The sequence below is a fragment of the Schistocerca piceifrons genome, chromosome 4 (genome assembly GCF_021461385.2).
Source record: "Schistocerca piceifrons isolate TAMUIC-IGC-003096 chromosome 4, iqSchPice1.1, whole genome shotgun sequence".
Taxonomy (NCBI): Eukaryota; Metazoa; Arthropoda; class Insecta; order Orthoptera; family Acrididae; genus Schistocerca; species Schistocerca piceifrons.
The window spans coordinates 421,310,890-421,328,703 of NC_060141.1; the positions used below are offsets into that span (position 1 = coordinate 421,310,890).

General features: G+C 40.3%; 1 protein-coding gene across 2 annotated transcripts in view; it reads right to left on the bottom strand.

Annotated features, from left to right (window-relative positions):
• The window catches only part of LOC124795234 (E3 ubiquitin-protein ligase NRDP1), a 59,870-nt gene extending 52,096 nt beyond the window's left edge, over positions 1 to 7,774 (bottom strand). Inside the window, exon 1 of one of the 2 annotated variants that reach the window (XM_047259160.1) lies at positions 7,601 to 7,774. The gene's annotated coding sequence lies outside the window, so the exon portion shown is untranslated. Of the gene's footprint in view, positions 1 to 5,091; positions 6,460 to 7,600 lie in introns of those variants that run through there. The other variant, XM_047259161.1, reaches the window with a different exon arrangement.
• Between the last annotated feature and the right edge of the window lie 10,040 nt (positions 7,775 to 17,814).

The following is a 17,814-nucleotide window of genomic DNA, read 5'->3' on the forward strand; positions in this document are numbered from 1 at the left end:
CTTTGTGGTCAGATGCCCTTCCTGATGTCTCAGTCATTAAGGTTAATGTGAGGGAGGGAAGCTGCATATGCCATTTGTCTGAACTCATGCAAACTTTGTTCCGTGTCTTATATTGTAACTACCTGTGTACCATATTCCCTGAGGTGGCATTTGAGGACTAGCACAGCATTTATCTAAAAAAGTGGACAGCTGCTTAAAAACTGCACCTGAGCAGGCATGTATTCCAGAACACACTCAATAATCCACCACACAGTTTCACCATGTTTGGCTCACCTCCCCATCTCCAAGCTAGAGTGCTGCATGTTACACTGTACGAACAGATTACTTCATATGAAGCTAAAGAAATAGGAAAAATATAGGTGTCACTGCAATTACAGAAATATAAAAAATTTCATCAATCATTCTTTGTGAAGGGCAAATAAACTGAACAAGTTTTACAACTTGTAACATTGTTATGATGAAAAACACAGGAATCCAGGATGTGCATTTACTTAAAGGCCAAAGACAATAAATCAATATTTGTACATTATCAACTTTTGTCAACATTTACTATTTTCTGATCTGAAAACAGGCAGCATGTGAAGGAAGACAAGAGATTTGTCAACAAGGAAACTTACAACAGAAAATGTAAATCTGAACAATATGCTATGTGCTAAAGGAGTGATAACTTTATCCTCTGGTGGCTGTTCACATGTACATGTACATTTGTCAATGTTTACATTAGCATTTGGTTCTTTATTCCTCCTTGAGATGAAAGATCCTAAGGGTGGTGGTGCCAAGTGCAAATAGAGCATAATTATGTTGCAATGTTTACTGACACTGGTCACAAAAAATAGTGAATAAAGCACCTTTTTGATGCTCATATACAGTCTTACATGTGGCAAATCCTTTTGTGCATGTGCGTGCGTGCGCATGCGTGTATATCGATGGGAAAAAAATTTGTGGCACCAAGACAGAGCTGTGTGACAAAAGTTGGTAGGCATGTTTCTACGTCTCAAAGATGATGTCTATTCAAATTTCAAGCCAGACGCATAAGAATGACACTTGTAACACCAGTATGAAGAAGCAAATCAGGTTTGCTTTAAATACACGCTGTAATGATTGTGAGGATAATTACCTTTGAGAGTGGACGATGTAAGTTGATGTTAGTCAAGAATGCCTTTAAGGCAACGAAGACGCCTTTATCAACACCTCACTTAGTTTGAATGCCACAAGACTGCGCGGCCACAAGAAGACGGGGCTCCACACTGCCATGTGGCACTACCGAGAGCTAAGACCATCATTTTTGGCATATTGTACTGCATCTGCAGCAGAAATTTGAGCAGTAGTTGGCACCACATTGACACATCATACTCTGTAGCATGCATTCGACTGACCCCAAGCCACCGCCATTTGCGACTTCTGTGATGGCAAGTGAGAGCTCACTGGAGGGCAGGGCGGAGGTGTGTTTTATTTTCTGATGCAAGTTGGTTTAGCCTCAATGCCAGTCATAGCTGTGCATTGGTTAGGAGGATGCCAGTTGAGGGTCTGCAACCAGACAGTCTGCTTGCTACACACATTGGACCTAAATGGAGTAATGGTCCAGGGTGTGACTTCCTATCACAGCAAAAGTTCACTCAAATATCCTGAATGGAAATTTGTAGGTCCATCTGGTGATTTGATCTGTTGTGCAGCCATTCACAAACAACATTCGAGTGGTTACTTTCCAACATAACACTTGCCCACATACCACTTTGGTAACACAAATTCTCTATTGTACATTGACACATTGCCTTGGCACGTTCGATAACCAGATCGATCTCCAATCGAGCACATATGCGATCAAGCATGGAACTCCACCACACACACTGGCATTTGGCACCTGTACAACACAATGCATGAAGGTTTGCATGCTTGCATTCGACATCGTGGTAGATACACTGGTTATTAACTTTCGAGTATTTCACATTTGCAGTGGCTTACCTCATGCTTACATTAACCTTTGATCTTGCAATGTTAATCACTTAAACATGTCAGACAAATGAATTCCTGAAGTTTCATTACTTTATGTTAATTATTTTTTGGTGTTGCAATTTTTGTTTTGTCAGTGTCACAAAAACTGATTAATATATCCTTCCCTACATGGAGAACACAGGTGCTAAACACTACAACATAATGATGCTGAATTTTCAATGGCATCAGCCACTCCAACGGCCTTTCTCCAGAAGAGTGAATAAAGAGCCAACAGCTAAGGTAAACATCAACAGATGTCCATCTAAATGTGAACAGCCATCCAAAGATGGACTTCGATTTGGCACTATTTGTGTGAGTAAATAGCTGGCTGCTGTTTTCTTCTTTGCCAGAATGAACCTATATTTTCTACACACAAGACTTAAGTGTTTCAAAGGCAGAAAATAAAATACAACTTTTAAACCACTGTAGTGTAAGGACTTGTGCAGCAATGATCAAATACTCTATCTTGTAGGATAGTAAAGTTTTTTGCTATACCAGCAAACGATTTTGTGCTGGTCTTTCATAAAACAGTCAAAAACTTGGTGGTTCTGCATTACATGATGAATGTCATATTCCACAAAGAGTGGGTTGGAACATAGAAAGGAATCAAATCTGCATGTTTTACTCAAGTGCAACACAGTGAAATGAGTTTTATAATTCTAATTCTGATTATAAACTACCATAAAAAAATTAAATTAAGAGTTTCTGTGAACATGTTCTCCATAGCTGTAAACTCCACATTATCTAAAAGACATTTAATCATGCATACCGCAAACATAGTTTACTTTCGGGAGTGTGTCTTCCAATTGAGGTTGTGCTCTACCTGTAGTCCCAAAAACTTCATCTGATAAGCCTATTTTTAATGCCTATGGAGCTCTACCATTAGCACTGAGCTCCAAGTATTGGTCTTGTTAAAATTCAATGATAATCCATATGTCTTGAACTCTCTAATGATTTTTAAAATATATTATTAGTATCTATTGAAACGGCAAGTGCTAGACCATTTATGTACATCTGAAACAAAGAACCCAAAATTGAACCTTGTCATACACACCATGTCTGATTGCTTCAAATTCTGAGTACCTGTAACAATGTGTTTGACATGGAACTGATATAGATTTCTTTGGCATTTGGATAAGGCAAAAGCCATGAACCTGCCATTCCTATTATTCTATAATATTTTAACTTTTGTTTTAGGACATAGTGGTTCTCACAATCAAAAGCCTTAGGTAAGACAAAAATAGTATTCCTAATTGTCACAATTTCCGACTTACTGGTTCTAATATATCATCTATCAATGTAAATGCAGCCAGTTCAGTTTGACAATCCTGTTTGAAATCCAAACTATTTGCTGTTGCGTGAGTTTTCCTGTACAAAGTGTGTATAAAGTCCATTGTACATGATGATCTCAGAAAAGTTTGGAAATTGTGGCAGTAGTGAGATGAGTTGGTAATCCTTTAATAATGTTCTCTGTTCCTTTTTGTGAATTGAGTTGACAGCAGCATGTTTAAGCCCCTCTGAGAAAATAACATTGAAAAGAATCATTACATAAGTAAATCAGTATGTTACTAAGTTCATTATTTTACAACTGATTTCATCATAGCCCCTTTAACATTGATTAAGAGAGTTGATAACATTGCAAGCTTATTTTGGATATGCAAGATGACATTGAATTTCATTAACGTTGTTTCAGAGGGCTATCCTTAGGAACTGTAGGCTATATGCAAAGGAAGAATTCAAACCTAAATTATCTGCTACTGACAGAAAAAACCTATGTACACTTTTTAGCTATCTTTAATCAGTTCATATCTACTTTTAAAGAAATTTCTTTGTTTTATTAATTTGTTTTTCTTGTTTTATTTTTATTGCGTCCCAAACAGTTTTTAGCGTTTTGCTGGAGGAGCTTATTTTTTCTTATAAGTACATGCGTTGTGATGCTCTGATGCTTTGCTTACAGTACAGTTTGTAATGTGATTTAACCGCAACATCCGAGTTCCTTGATGCCAAGTAGAGTCTTTTCTTAGTTTTTAATGTTACTCTGATCCTATTTGTAAACCAGGATTTGATGCATTTAATCTGCTTCCACCAGTTAATTTATTAGGAAAACAATTTTCAAAGTAGCCTGTCTATGACATGGAACACAATATTTCATTTACACCATGGGTATGGGGCATATTGTTCCAGTCTGTATTTTGCAACTTATTCTCAAATTCAGTGTACAGTCAACCTTGGTTTCAGTTTTATTCAAGTAGCAGGAGGCAGAAACTTTCTTTCTCCATGAAATCCAATACAATGCCACAGTAAGAAAGTAACAATTGATTGCTTTCCAGCTCACAACCATACTGTCTTGTTTCAACTGTACATAAATTTTAAGATATTCCGTTAACATTCACATATACATTTTGACTCGAGTTACCAGTGCTGTATGATCTTTTATTCTTTCAAGTTCTCACTGTGATAGTTCTTCTCCTGCACCAAAATTTAATATATATTTTTTAAATTAAATGTGTCAACAAGGAAGATGGCGAAACGTCTAAGAAACTTCTTGGTACATATGGGTTTATATTTCAGTTTGCTTATAAAAAGGTTTATTTTTAATTATAAAGCTTTGCCCACATAAATCTAAACAGTCATTAAACGAGCAAAGACACTGATATGTCTCACAGCCTTTTATATTCACTTGCACTAAGTTTCTTAATATGTATAGAACATTGTTGAATGGTTTCAAAGCAACTATTTGTTCTACTTACAGTACAATTGTTGTGACAACACAAAGATTAATAAAACATTCTCAAAGACCAAATTCAGCATAATGTATTTGTCTTCTGCAAGTTTTCTCTCAGAATGCAAGTTATTAAAGAATGGTTTGTCAGGAGTCAGGACATAATGAGACCTGTGCACACAAGCCTCACTAGGGTTGGATCACAAATGTTTAACAATACATATCACAGAAATGCAGTGAAAGTAAAAATTTTAGCACAGATCATCAGCTTAAGAAATAAGTAACCACTTTTTGATGTTACACCTAACGACTTCTTTTGGTGCAACATATGACTATCAACAAGAGGATACTGCTATTGCCCCATGTAAGTTACTTACCAGAGTAGTATAAGAGATTTGCAGCACTTGGTATGCTATTCACCCTTGACCTACAGTGCCCAAACTTGAAACACCTGCTCCCATGAACTGCCTTAACACTTTAACAACCTAGATTATAACACCATCTATTGCAAGCGTAGTGATTTTACTGAATGTCAGTGAGGCAGCTGAATTTGTAACTCCAACAGAAAACTGTGTAGGGCTTGTGTAAACAATGAATGTGCATTCTGCAAAGCCAACAATGCACACGCAAATGCTTGATCACACACAGAATGCTGCTTTATATCAACAAGAGAAGTTACAAGGTGAATAGCATTGAGCCATAGTGATGTAGTGCAGACACCTGGAATCATTTTTAAAACGTGTGCCCGTGACTTGCCCCATACTCGTCACCCTATGCCAATGAATGCAGCAGATGACCGGTATTTTTGATCTCTTGCATGCAAGAACCTTAACTGGAATGTCCCTATGACAAACAATTACTATGTGGTGCTAACAGGATCAGATTAGATTAGATGTGTTTTTCCTTCCAATACATTGATAGTAAGAAGATCTTCCAGGATACAGAAGATGACAAACAATAAGAATACACAGTAAATATCTGCAAAGAAAAACATATGCTAATGTACTTTCCACAGATCACAAGTGAAAAAGGTCCTTATGGATGTGGAATAACTGAAAAAAATCTTAAACATATAGGAAGCATGTGTCCAAATTGTCCAAAAAAGAAATCGCAGTGTAACGCTCTGTATGACAGACAACCATGAGGCGGCCCCATCATTAATCTGACATGAAGCTAGACAGCAAGAAAATCTCCAAAAATGAACTATGGAAGTTTGATGCACTGCTCTAACAGTGGAATGTCACATATCTGACACCAGATGACTGTCATCAAAGAATGCAGAGGGAATTTGATAATGCTGTATCACAGATACAGTCTGTGAACTGAATGAAGCAAAGATGTTCAGGTAGTCAAATGTCATGGTTGTCAATGCAGGACAAACTCAACACACCACAATACTTAGTTAACACCTTCCATCAAATAGAAACATTGCATCTGCATTTCAGAGAAGAATTAAAGTTTATGGATGACACTCTGGAGGCCATCGTGCAGATACAGCCAGTAATTTCACCAATCATGACAGTACTGCCTAACTGCATGTTCCTGTGATATGAATACCATGGAACATAGCTAAGAGCGACTGGAAAGAGCTGTGCACAACACATCCTAACCTACCACAAACTCTAAACTTGTGTGCAGCATACCACATAGCTTTGCAGGCTTGCAGTCATGCCAGTATAGATGTTTATTCGTTTTGAATGAGGGTGCTGCACAATGTGGTTACCTCAAGAAAAGTGTTTGCTGGGTTTTGGTCATCAATAAATTAGAATGCATTATTTATGAATTACTAATTCATTATTTTACAGATTGAGTCAACTAATGTTCAGCAGATGGAGTATAACTTTTTATTATGTGTGAAGAAATATGAATGCCTCAAAAAAAACAAAAGTTAATTCAAATCTACAATTGCAGCAGACAAAGTACTTACAATGCCTTCATTCAAAAATCATTGCTAAAAAACTATGCCACTTAAGAATGTGTTGGGATAATGCATTTGATATCTCTGCAGGAACGGGGGAAAGGGGGGCGGGGGGGAATGGAAGAAGACGAGACCAACGTCCCACTGGCTTCGAGGCCATTAGAGGCAGCGCAAAAGCTCGGTTTTCGAAAGAAATTCACGTTCTACTCAAAGGAACCATTCCTGGCAATTGCAGTAAAGAAAAACATCTCTAAACGCGTGACAGGGTTGAGGCTTGCTTTTGCTGTATTAATAATTCGTATATTTTCCTCTACGGTTTTCCTATTACAGATGTACGATACAAAGTGTCTTGTCATCCAACTACATTGTTTTGTTCGATTTCTTTCTGAAATAAAATAGCCTTGCGGTTGCAGCCAACACTGGCTTTCCATTACAGAAAAGTTAAACACTTCCATTTTCCTTCATCTGATACAACATTTTTCTGTATTTTACAAACCCATTTCTCGCCTCTCTACATATTACTTACGGGTAATAACGAAATTGAGAAAGCAAGTCCGTAAATCTAGAAATAGCGTAAAAATAAGTGAAGAAAGTTAAAACAGTGTCTTCCTTTCTTGTAGATACAACTTTGACACTGGGTGAACAAAATACGCAACAGTAAACTATAGCAAGCTCTGAATGGGGCCTTGTTTTATACATATTGTGGATTAAACTAGAGCGAGTGTGTATCAATTTCTGAAACGCGGATTGATTCATTACACACCGCATAATATTACAAAGGTTTCTCGGCCTTTCAGTTGGTTTCTTTCAAGAGATTAAATAAAAGATTCTTTTAACCTGAGAAGCGCATGTATCTAACGAAGTAATACATTAAATGTCATTCTGCATTAACGTAAGTCAAGAAATTACAACAGGTTCTACAAGGCAAGCAGACTATATTTTACGCTGCGAAATTGCCAACTTCCTACCTATGCCTCCTATAAGTGTGGGTGAATGAATCTGAGTTCCGTTTAATCTTGCAAACTGTGAAACCGAATACATGAAAACATCAACTCCAAACCACGCAAGACCCACTGACACTAGCTACATGTTGTTACCAAACATCATTCAGTACAAAACTTCTACTGTTCGGTACACGCAGGCTTACGATTAACCAAAGACTTTATATTTAGCGTACGATCAACTCCGAGGAAAGGCCCACTAACATGACTAATATATAAACAAAAGTTTGTAATTATAAGCAGATTTAATTTAGAGCAATCAGAATTTTCAAATATTTACGTCGGAAGTGAATTTGGAAACTCAACAGATCTTATAGGATTTTTTAGATTTCTAGCGTCATATTCATATATGCCAGTTCACACGTAAAGATCTGATTTCGTAGATGTCTGTGCACAATATTGTAACCTGTAGCAAAAATGCTGTAATCTGTGGACTAAACTGCTCCAATATGTGTGCAAAAATGACATGAGCGGAGACAAATCATTGTGTGTGCACTGGAAATCACCACAAATCCGGTGCGCAAAACGCGCTTCATTCAACAATTATTCAATCGTGATTCTCGTTTACTCTAAAGAGCCAGAAAGTGGTACACCTGCCTAATATCACGTAAGGCCACAGTGACCACACAGAAGTGCCGCAACACGGCGTGGCACGGACTCCAATAATAACATCTGAAGTAGTGCTGGAGAGAGTTGGCACAATGAATCCTGGAGGGCTGTACATAAATCCGTAAGAGTACGAGGGAGTGGAGATCTATTCTGAACAGCACGTTGCAAGTCATCCCAGATATGCTCAATAAAGTTCACGTCTGGGAAGTTTGGTGGCCAGTGGAAGTATTTAAACTCAGAAGAGTGTTCCTGGAGCCACTCTGTAGCAATTCTGGACGTGTGGTGTTTCGCATTGTCTTGCTATAATTGTCCAAGTTTGACATAATGCACAATCGACATGAAGGAAGCAGGTGATCAGATAGGATGCTTGCGTATGTGTGACCTGTCAGAGTCATATCTAGACGTATTGGGGGCCTCATATCACTGCAACTGCACACATCCCACACCATTACAGAGCCTCCACCAGCTTGAACAGTCCCCTGCTAACATGCAGGGTACTTGGGTTCATGAGGTTGTCCCCATACCCATACGTGTCCATCTGTTTGATACAAGTTGAAAAGATACTCGTCCGACCAGGCAACATGTTTCCAGTTATCAACAGTCCAATTTCAGTGTTGATGGGCCCAATCGAGGCGTAAAGCTTTGTTTCATGCAGTCATCAAGAGTATATGAGTGGATCTTAGGCTGTGAAAGCCCGTATAGATGATGTTTTGTTGAATGGTTCGCACACTGGCACATGTTAGTGGCCCAGCATTGAAATCTGCAGCAATTTGCTGAAGGGTTGCACTTCTGTCACGTTGAATGATTCTCTTCAGCCATCGTTGGTCCCGTTTTTGCAAGATTTTTTTCCAGCCGCAGCGATGTTTTACCGGATACTCGTGAAATGGTCGTACGGGAAAAATCCCCACTTCACGGCTACCTTGGGGATGCTGTGTTCCATCGCTCGTGCGCCGACAGTAAAACCACATTCAAATTCACTTAAATCTTGATAACTGCCATTGTAGCAGCAGTAACCGATCTAACAACCGCGCCAGACACTTGTTGTCTTATACAGGTGTTGACAACTGCAGGGCTGTATTCTGCCTCTTTACATAGCTCTGTATTTGAATACGCATGCCTATATCAGTTTCTTTGGCACTTCAGTGTAAAATTTATGATACACATCAGTGCTCTGTAGAGCTCTTTGCTGAATTTAGCGGTCCTGCAGTATATAGGGGCCACAAACGTTCGAAGAAACTTGAGAGCAAGGAATATAACTGTAACGACCTGAAGAGCGACCGAGAATTCACAAGCAACAAATTGACTGTTACAGGGAGATATATTTTGTCTTTTGCAAGTTCTCTGTTTTCTATTTGCCATTTTCTCTTTTGACCTAGTGACATCGTATGGTGTAAACTTGGAGTGCATTAAAGATGTTTAGTAACAAGCTGTATGTACATTTATTCTGGATCAACACATCACTTACAAAATCCTACATTGGCGACCTGAGTAGGAACACGGGAAAATGGCGGATCAACTTGGAAACGGCATCGTTAAACAGGAGGACGCAAACGAGGTGCAGCAAACACCACATTTTGCTGCATACGTACTTTCATCGTCCATCAGTCACCGATTCATCCATTACCGAGAACAATGTAGGATTGCACATCAAGTCAAACTGCCGCCGTTCCGAACATCTAGACGAGAACTCCGGTCCACGCAAGCTGAAAGCATTTTCTGCCGACATGGTTCAAATGGTTCAAATGGCTCTGAGCACTATGGGACTTAACAGCTATGGTCATCAGTCCCCTAGAACTTAGAACTACTTAAACCTAACTAACCTAAGGACAGCACACAACACCCAGCCATCACGAGGCAGAGAAAATCCCTGACCCCGCCGGGAATCGAACCCGGGAACCCGGGCGTGGGACGGCCGACATGTTGTTCACGATGACACAGCTCAATTTCACTACATGATTGCACATTTGAATGAATCACAGACTGTAAAGGTGCAAGAAATTTTACATACACGTAATTCATTGGCATTAGAAAACCGGTAAATCAAACAATTCACTGGAAGCTAGGTTACTGAGGATATTATCGGACGATTATTTGCTAAGCAAGTCACTCAAACAACTCTTGCTAGAACTTTGTTCACTGGCGGTTTCAGACCTGTTGCCTGAGATGTCATTGAGACTGCTTCAGTTAAAAAGGCTTCCTGCAAACTCGAGAATGATAATAGCTGTCGACACAAAGCTGCATCTAACCATGTTGGCAAAAAAAGGCAGAAACCATTGCTGCTTGTCTACAATTCACTGTTGGCAACACTGTTGCTTGAACTGGCATGGCTGCCTGGTCAAAACCAAGCATTTTAGGTGCAGTGACTTGAACCAGCCTAGGACCAGTCATTCAGTTGGATGCTCCGATGAATTCCACGGAGCAGCTGGCAGAGAGCACTCAGGCACATAGTGTGCCAGTGATGGCGCTACAGGTTAGAGAGTGTCCAGAGACACAAAAACTTCTAAAGGGCACCAGCTCCTAACAAATAAGTATAAAAGGAGGATAAATAAATTGATGAGCCAAAACATTATGATCACCGCCTGTCCCAAGGATGTATGCTGCTGGGTGGCAATGAGGGCATGTGATGTGGTAACAGAAGTATATGAGTAGAGCTGAGTGGTGAATCATTCTCCTGATGATAAGTGGCGCAAATGCAGAGATCCTCCGACTCAAGCGACTTTGACAAAAGCCAGACTGTTGTGGCCCAGTGCCTGGGAACGAGCATCTTGGAAACAGTGAAGCTGGTCGGTTGTTTGCATGCTACTGCCGTGAGCATCTACTGAAAGTGGTTGAAGAATGCTGAAACCACGAGTAGGTGACAAGAAGTTGGACATCCATAACTCATCACAGAACATAGGAATCGGCGGCTTGCTCGCTCTCTAAGGTAGGATAGGTGGCAATCTGTGTCAGATCTGACAACAGAGTACAGTGCTGACGTTGGCACAAGTGTTTTGTTTGCAGCACACCATTCAGCGCTCAGTGTTTAACATGGTGTTCTACAGCAGAGGAGCCCTATGTGTTCCCATGTTGAGGCAACAACATCATCAATTTTGATTACTGAGGGCATGGGATCATTGAAACTGGACACGGATCAATGTACTCACGTGGCCTAGTCAGATAAATCCCATTTGTAGTTAAACCAGGTTGCTGGTCCTGTCCAGATACTCTGTTATCTAAGTGAACAGCTGCTCAACACATGCAGCACACCACGAACACAGGCCAATGGGAGCAGTGCTATGTTATGGGGGACATTCATCTGGGTTTCCATGGGACCCATAGTAGCAATTGAAAGCACTATGACAGCTGTGGACAACATGCTCATTATTAGGAACCACCTGTAACCTCTTATGCTTGGTGTCTTCCTCTACAGACATGGCGTCTTCCAGCAAGAGAACTGTCTGTGTCACAAAGCCAGAATCGTGATGCAATGGATTTAGGAGCATTGTAGTGAACTCACGTTAATGTCTTGGTCATAAACTTTGGCTTTTTTGAATCCTACGAAGCCCTAGTGGGAAGTTATTGAATGCCAGCTCTGCGCACACAAATCAGCTGCCCGTAAATTATGGGAAGTGCATGACCTGTGCATAGGCATCTAGTGCCCAGAACCTCTAGAAACCTATCAAGTACTTGTCAAATCCATGGCAAGCAGGATCACTGCTGAACTGTGTTCCAGAAGTGGACCAACACGCTTTTAAGTATGTGGTCATAATGATTTGGCTCATCAATGTGTGTATAAGGATTATTGGTGTTGCTTTCACTATCATTTTGGTGATACAGTATCTAAATGGATGGCCCCTTGCAAACGCCCAAACTCTTACAACAGCCTATGCAGGGCGCTACAGGCTGCCTTGTTGCATTTTCAGTCAACCCTCCCCCACTTCCCCTGCCAAAAATACCATGTTGGGTGTATTGGTGGCACCTGTAATAGAAAAATTCCGCGGTGTGCACTTGGGCACAAAGTCTAAGAAGTCCCTGGAGGAATTGTCACAGTGTTTCCTGCACACAGCACTAAATTGAACAAATTTGAGCCAGTGCCCCACAATGAATTAATCAACACATGGTATATTGTATTACTTTCGCATCCAGCTGCAAAAACCTCAGCTTCAAGAAGTTACAATTTTATTTCCATGATACAACCAGCAGTCCTAACATGCCTGGTCAGAATCGTCAAAGAATTGGTTTTACAAGTGCATGCTCTTTTGGCAGACATATATTCAGTAACAGAGATTTTGGCGTGCTACTGATAAGTTATTTCCAGGTGAACAATGTGGTGGCTCCACTATGTCTTACAGTGGTGAACAAATCAGTCATCAAGGCGTGCAATAAGATCATGAAATTAGACATTGTTTTAAACAAACTACATGAGTGGAATCTTTTAGTAGTGGATGTCAGCGACACCAAAACAGAACACTACCTGACAGGTATCCAATACCATGCAGCATTGATTCCAACTCCATGGCAACAGCTAATGTCATTAGCATCACTTGATTGCACCCGAGTCTATTCACAATTTCCTGTGGCACTGATAAATGTTGAAAAGATGGTCCTCACGACATAATTCGCATTATTCAAGTACCATTATATGTCATGTAAATGGAAGAACCCGCCCAAACTTGGCAGCAATTCATCCATTAAGTGCTCAGGGACCTCCAATTCCTCTTTTGTTTTCTAGGGATGTTCTGGTTTTCTAAGAGTCCATTACTCCGCACTAGGTCCACCTGCACCAAGTTTTTCAGCATCTACAGGAACCAAGATAAATGTGCATTTGGAAAGATCAGTGTCAAATTCCTAGGCTTTGAATTTTCATCAGTGGGAATCACATACTTGTTGGAATGCAAGGATGCTGCCCGCATTGTATCTCTGCATACAAAAACACAAAGATCTGAAAAGGTTTCTGGGCATACATGACCATCACTACTAGCACCTACCCCATGCCACTGCATAGTTAGCACCATTGACTGCGCTCTTAAAAGGAAAATATACGGCTGGAACAAGGAAGTGGAAAACGGGGTAATTGTTGGCGTTCAACAAAGTCAAGGACTAAGTAGCTGGTGCTATACTGCTTGCACATCCACGTAATAATGTGCCTATGGCACACATGTTAGATGCCAGTCAGATGTCAATGGAGGCATCCTGCTGCAGTTTATAGACAGCACGTGGCAATAGTTAGTAATTTTTTCTTAGCTTCTCACCAATGTTGAGAAGAATTTTAGCTCCAATAAGAGAGAGTTGCATGCCATGTATGCCGCCATCCAGCATTTTACAGACACTTCAAGGGAACACATCTACGTTTATGACACTCCTCGAATGGCACCCTTCACAAAAGGAACCTCCAACAGGCATCCTAGACAATATAGACATGCAGATTTCATCTCACAGGTTAAGACAGATGTAGGTCACATTAGTGGAAGCAGACATGTGATTGCAGACTTTCTGTCCAGATACTGTGCAAACATAAATGTTGTACAGTTAAGTAGTATTGCTAAGGGTACATCTTTATGCTGTGACAAATCTTGTAATATGCTTTGAGTCCTTGTCTCCAAACACTGTCAGTATTTCGTCTTCAATGCATTTCATAATTTATCTCATCCAGGAGTGTGTGCCATGGTGTGGTTACTTACAGAGAAAGTTATTTGGTCTGGGATAGAGAAGGATTGGAAAATATGATTTCATTGTGTTATTGTTGCTGGCAATACAAATTAGGCAGACATGTGTCAGCGCCTAGAGGCACCATTATTACGCCTACAGTGCAATTCTCGCATATTCATGAGGACTTGGTAAGGCCATTACCATATTCATAAAATTATTGTTCGTTGCTCATGGTTGTAGGTCGTTTCACAAGGTGGACTGAGACGTATCGTACTGCAGACATCACTGCAGTTACAGGCGAATGACGTTGGTTAATGTTTGGATTTTATGATTCGATCCATGCAAACGATTACCACCGATCGAGTAAGGCAACATGAAGCATCATTGTTTCAGGAGTTGCTTCAGCTATGCAGTTACTCACACATTTGCACCACCAGATACCATTCCGCAAGTAGAAGGATGGTGGAACAGCTGCACAGGACCTTGAAGGTAACACTGATGTGCAGTGGTGAAAAGTGGACTGACACCTTGACTTTGGTCCTGCTGGGTTTTAGGACAGCTCTGAGAGAAGATATAGGACGCACAATGACCGAGTTGGTCTATGGGGAAAACTTTAAGCTGTCCTCTGAGCTTTGTACAGACAGACCCACACAGGTTCCACTGGCGGCAGGTATTTCTGAGTTTGGGAAGCTATTGTGCGAGACTATGTCTCCGCTGCAGCTGACCATGCCTAAGTCTCATGGTGAAAAACTGCTGTTCATTCACAGGAATCTGTTCAGTTCTACTCGTGATTGGCTGCGAGATGATTCCATCCACCCACCTTTAACGCCACCATACACTGGACCTTATGTGGTGATACAACAAAGACCACATCCTTTAAAATTTTTTTGGAAAGAGCGTCAGAAGATGGTTTCAGTTGAGCGCTTAAGGCCAGCTTATCTTCCAGAGGCGATGACTGACACGGATTCAACTGGGTACCAGTCTATATCTACCAGATGGGACCTCCAATCCATTGCCACTTCGCCCCAGGTAGAAAATTTGACAGACACAGACACTGAGCAGACAAATGAGCAGCAGTAGCTACCTCAATCATCTGTGTCAGAACATCCTCCGACAGTGATGAGGGCAGGATGGCGATCAAACACAGTTCCCTTCTGACCTAGTTATACTGAACTGTGTAAACTTGGAATGTATTAAAGGTTAACAAGCCTTTAGTAACAAGGCGTATATGCATTTAGTCTGGATCAGCGCAGTGTTCATCAAATGCTATACAGCAGTTGTGATAAGAAGGTTGTTTTTGATAATTTTTAACAGAAAAGTAGGAGCAGTAGATCCTGTGACAAATAGAAAACAGGTAATAAAAAAGAACAAAAAATATTTGCAGATTGCTTACTGTAAGGAGTTAGACAAAGTAAAAGAAATCAGTCTGATTGATGCCAGACATGTATAAGCTACGTTTGACGTTTTGTGCTCTCTGATCGATCAGTAAATATCAAGACTCAGCAAGAACATGGTTGAGAACGCTCTTGATGAGGCAAAGGCAATACCAAAGGAAAATTGATGGAATTGCTTTCCTTACACAAGCATTTTGTCGTATTATATGAGGAGTGAAGAATGTCAATAGATATTTGTACATTCATATCCATTCGTAATTAAACCAGTTACAAAGTAAGACTTGCAACTCACAAAGTAAATTAAGAGTGAAAACTGTTGTCACTTAAGGATACACTGTCTTTACCACTATATCGTTCTTTATATATATATATATAAAGACAAGTTGCGAACTACAGAAAACTTTATCCTTTACATGTTTGTGTCATGGACTACAATATCCTTTGTGATAGTGTAGCTGCTTGCAGCTTGAATTTCTGTGCTAAGCCGACAGATGGCAGGCCAGCAGTGCAACTGTGTCATGTGAGTGTATGAGAGTTGTGGTGATTTAATGCATTTTCAGATGTCTGCACACATAGCTACATCGTTGCCTGTGAACTTTTATTATGAAACGAATAAGTCTCAATTATTTGTAGGGTATTCATTGTTGAAATTTCGATACTAAGACTTCAACAAAGTACTACATACAAGTGGCTCATAATTAGAGTACTACCACCTAATCTGCATGTGGGCAGAAATGATAAATGTAGTTCCAAAATATCACTCTGCAGAAATATCAATGCAAGTGGTTGGTTGAATAATAAATAAAAACAATTCTATCACTGGAACTGGGCTGTCACTGTGGCAAAGGTATGCCCCTTTCCAAATATCAATGCCCACCTTTACTGGTGCTGATGCATAACCTCACTAGTCTGCTGTGGCAGTAAGTCGACTGTGCGTGGTCGCATGCGATGAAGCATAATCTAGCTCGTTGGACTCAGATGTCGCGAAGTCCCATCCAATGTCTGAACTCCGAATCATCGACATCTAGTGCCAGCGACCCTTCATCTTCCACAGCCACACCATGCGTCTCTGCTCCTGACTCCGCTCTTTGCGCTATGCTGGCCACAACCGCCAATCGTCGAAAATGTCACTGTTTTCCTCCAAATATGGTTAGTGTTGTGTACATAGTTCCGCATAGTCAGCGCGTGCACAACTTTCCCACTAGAGTGCGCCCCACTAAGCACAACAGCACAGGAGCAGCGCTTGTCCGTCTCCGCACTACGAGATAGTGCTGCCTTAGAGACGGACCAAATTCTGCTTCTGCCGATCTGCGTATTAATATGTAACGCAGCCAATGAAATTGTTGCTAATGTAGAACCTTTTCTCATCGTGGATCACACTCGCGCAGTGATACCTGAACGCTCGAGGTATTATAATGAGTGTACAGACCTCCGATTAATCAGTCTGCATCAGTCTGCATTAGTCTGTAGTCAAGTTTTAGTATGCGCATAATAAGATTATCATATTCCTGTACATAGCCATGAAGATAAATGAATAGACACTTTGTCAAGTATCAGAGATATGTGAGAATAAGATTAACGTACCAAGAGCAAAGGAACTTCAGATTGTTAATTGTAAACAGCATCCAGAATCAAGTTAAGTAATTTCTATGATTTTTATTCTTTTAATAAATGTGTGTGAAAATTAATCAAGTTCTGTTTAAAGTTGGTCACCATCAATCTGCTACTCTAAGCGTGCAAGTGGCATTTCTATCATCTGACCTAATGGCAGAAGATAAACACGCCACAATAAGACCACGAGACATATTGCTGACACTCGCCAACTTCGTTAGAGTGACAAGTCAAATAATCTGATGGTGTGTGTATCGAAGGTCTTACAGTACGCACACCACAGTTAGCATATGTGATAATATTTATAAAAAAACACATTTTTTATGATTTAGATATAAGGAAAGATACTGAGTTTGTTAAAGAGATATCTAGAAGTGGAAGAGAGGGGCATTTGTTTCACTTCCTTAATTATTTGTTATTGAATGATAAATATCTTCTTGTGGGATATCCCCAAAAATGGAATGCAGTACACAATTATTAAGTGCACTAGTGCAAAGCAGCCTAATTTTAGCGTTTCTATGTAACAGACTTTAAAATACAATATCAGTTACATAGGCTGCTCATTCTGCCAAATCATTTATTTTTATATATGTCCTACCAAAGAGTGTTATCTGTCGACACTCCAAGGAATTTTTTGGTTATTTCTTGGTGCATAGACGCATTCTATTTCCTGATATCTCCTGTCATTGATGATGCTTTTTTAATGAGCGAAAATTAATACACACTGTTTTATCTTTATTTAACAGAAGTTTGTTTTTATGCTGTCTGCATGCTTAGCTGGGTAGTAATGTGCCCACCTCCCATGCAAGTAGGCTCGGGTTCGATTCTCGGCTGGGTTGGAGATTTTCTTCACTCGGGTACTGGGTGTTGTGTTGTCCTCATCATCATTTCATCCTCATCACCGGCGGGCAAGTCACACACTGTAGAGTCGACTGAAAT